Genomic DNA, 2,500 nt, shown 5'->3' with positions numbered 1-2,500 from the left:
AGGAATGTTGTTATTATAAATACCATCGCGCGTGCCTTTCCTTTGCATTGCGATTATTTCGAGAGGCCGCAGTCATTGTTTGCGGTCGGTTTGGTCGGCCGGTCGGTCGGTTAGTCGGCAGGAGTTTTTTTCCTTCCTCGAACTTTACTGCTAAATCGAGGCGAGCGAAGGAGGGTAAGTGCCTTAGTTGTTGCAAGGTCGTAGTAGGAACGACCCCCACATTGAAATCCTGACGACCACGACGGCGACTAAGACGACATTGGGCAACCCGAGTGTTAGTCCGACTATCCTTGCCTGTGTTTATTTTTGAACGGCTGTGTGTGTGTGTGTGTGTGTATGTATGTGTGTGTGTGTATGTGTACCTCCAGTCACGTGCGGAACTGTATTGTTTCCACTTGTACGCGTAATTGCGAATGCGCGGGGGGTGGGGGTGAATTCGGCATTTTGGACTGCCTCTCTAGTGGGCGGTGGGCGAGATACGATGCTAACGGGCGGGGAGGGACTGGCCGTTGCCTAATGAGTGGACATGTTAAATTATAAATTGGTGGTTGTTGGAGAGGACTTTGGCATGCTGGCGAGGGTGCGCGCAGGTGTGCTGGGAGGCTTAGCAAGTGAGGAGAGCTGCCTCCTTCCCTCAGTCGGGACGCCTCTGCACCCTCTGCTCTGTATGTGCGACGTACGGTCACGCGAAGGAGAGAGAGGGAGAGAAAGAGAGAAGGAGAAAGAGAACGAGCAGTGCGCTCCTTGTCCGGTTGCAGTTTCTCGCTTTTCGACGCTTCCCCTCTCCTCTCCTTATATCTCTGCGTCCTCCTGAGTCTGTTCGTAGCTTCGGCGTCTTCTAGAAGTTTCACCTCTACGCGTCTCTTCTAGCTACAGTCTCTCTTTTTTTTTGTCTTCCTTAGAGGTGAGCACGAGGCGGGTTCTTGACCTTTTCTGTTTAGCTCAGTATATTTTATTGTGGCGATCTTGATCCCCGGCGTAACGCCATTTCCGTCAGTGCGGTCGCGAGGCAAGGCGACAGACCACTCGGCACTTCCGCTTCTCCGCTGAGAGGGGGGGGGGGCATTTCGTCACGGTTATGTTTCGATTGAGAGGAGCTGATTAGTGTAAATAAAAAGCCAAAGGAACAGGAAATCTAATTATACTCAGTCTGGCTCTCTCCGGAGGTTGAGGCGGAGGCGGAGACAGGAGGGCTGTTTTCGGGAGACGTTTTGGCAGGCACTCAGTCGGTCCCACACTGTCGCTCTGAAAGCAACCTTACGCAATGCATTGACTCGGAACAATGTCACCCATTCTTTTTTCACCCGTTCGTGTCGGCCAACCCCGGGGGAACGGCCAGGACCTGTATCCTTCGCGCCCCTTCCCTGAACTTGGTCATGAGGGGCAACAAGTGTCTGGGGCGGCCGCGCCCGCGCCGTGTGACGTCGGGCAACCGGTCTGCCAAGCGACCTTCTTATGTTTTCCCCTTTGCCGCGTCCCGGCTGGGCTTGCGCTCCTAAAAAAAGTCGCTAGAAGTTTCCCCGATGCGAAGGAGGGAGCTGGATCGCTCGTTTTTTCCCTTCTGAGTCCGACATGCACTCCCTCTGACGTCCGCGAGGTAGACTCATGCTTAGTTCCAGGATATTCATGCCACTCTTAATGACAGGCGGACACGCGTCAAGTGACGAGCCGTGACAAACAGTTCTACATGACAGCGACACATGTCAAATTGCATTCTGTGACTCACATGTCAAGTGATAAGCCTAGAGAATCCCAAGCACTGCGGGTGATGCTTGAACGCACAGAGATAACAGATGCATTCATCAGACACTGGTTGACAATTAGCTACGAGGAATAGAATTGACTCTTGGAACGACACGAACTCGGCTTTTCTTATTACCACGTCGCGTCACGTCTTACTACACTGCATCGCGCCAGTTCTTGCGTTCTCGTACCGTGTCCGCTCGTACCGTGCACCGTATTGCACCGGGTCGCTTCTACTCTTAGTCCGTGAGACTATTTGCATCGTCGTAACCACATCAATGGCCCTTGGCCAACTATATCATCACAAAAACAGCGCATCGAAAACCCCCCCAGTGATAATCGACCTGATGAAACGTCATTTGATATTATCTTTTTATAAGGTAGAATACATCAGAAATATCAAATCCCTTGATATAAACTATTAGGAAAACTATCATACCATAATATGGAAGCATACTGTACATCGTAAAACATACCGTATATCAAGTCAACAAATAAATAGCATTTATGTAATTAAAGGTTTATATAAGCGCATAGAATCATTATTATTATACGCCATACCTTTCCTTATACCTTGTATACCTACGCCATACCATATTACGTCAGCATACCTTATTCTTGTATCACACAAAGGAGTGTCTTATCGAGTTGCTATACCTGTTTGCATGTGTACTCTAGCGCGTGCAAACATGCACACAACACGCCCGCCCGCACACAACACACACACACACGCACACAACACACGCAAACAACACGC

General features: G+C 50.2%; 1 protein-coding gene across 3 annotated transcripts in view; it reads left to right on the top strand.

Annotated features, from left to right (window-relative positions):
• The window catches only part of LOC122263790 (solute carrier family 41 member 1), a 47,630-nt gene that overhangs the window by 10,414 nt on the left and 34,716 nt on the right, over positions 1-2,500 (top strand). Inside the window, exon 1 of one of the 3 annotated variants that reach the window (XM_043032400.2) lies at positions 603-904. The exons of the other annotated variants lie outside the window; for them this stretch is intronic. The gene's annotated coding sequence lies outside the window, so the exon portion shown is untranslated. Of the gene's footprint in view, positions 1-602; positions 905-2,500 lie in introns of those variants that run through there. 3 annotated transcript variants of the gene reach the window in all.

The sequence above is a fragment of the Penaeus japonicus genome, unplaced genomic scaffold (genome assembly GCF_977035675.1).
Source record: "Penaeus japonicus unplaced genomic scaffold, GWHDUDI00000001_assembly GWHDUDI00000024, whole genome shotgun sequence".
NCBI lineage: Eukaryota > Metazoa > Arthropoda > Malacostraca > Decapoda > Penaeidae > Penaeus > Penaeus japonicus.
This window is presented reverse-complemented; position numbering and strand designations above follow the sequence as displayed.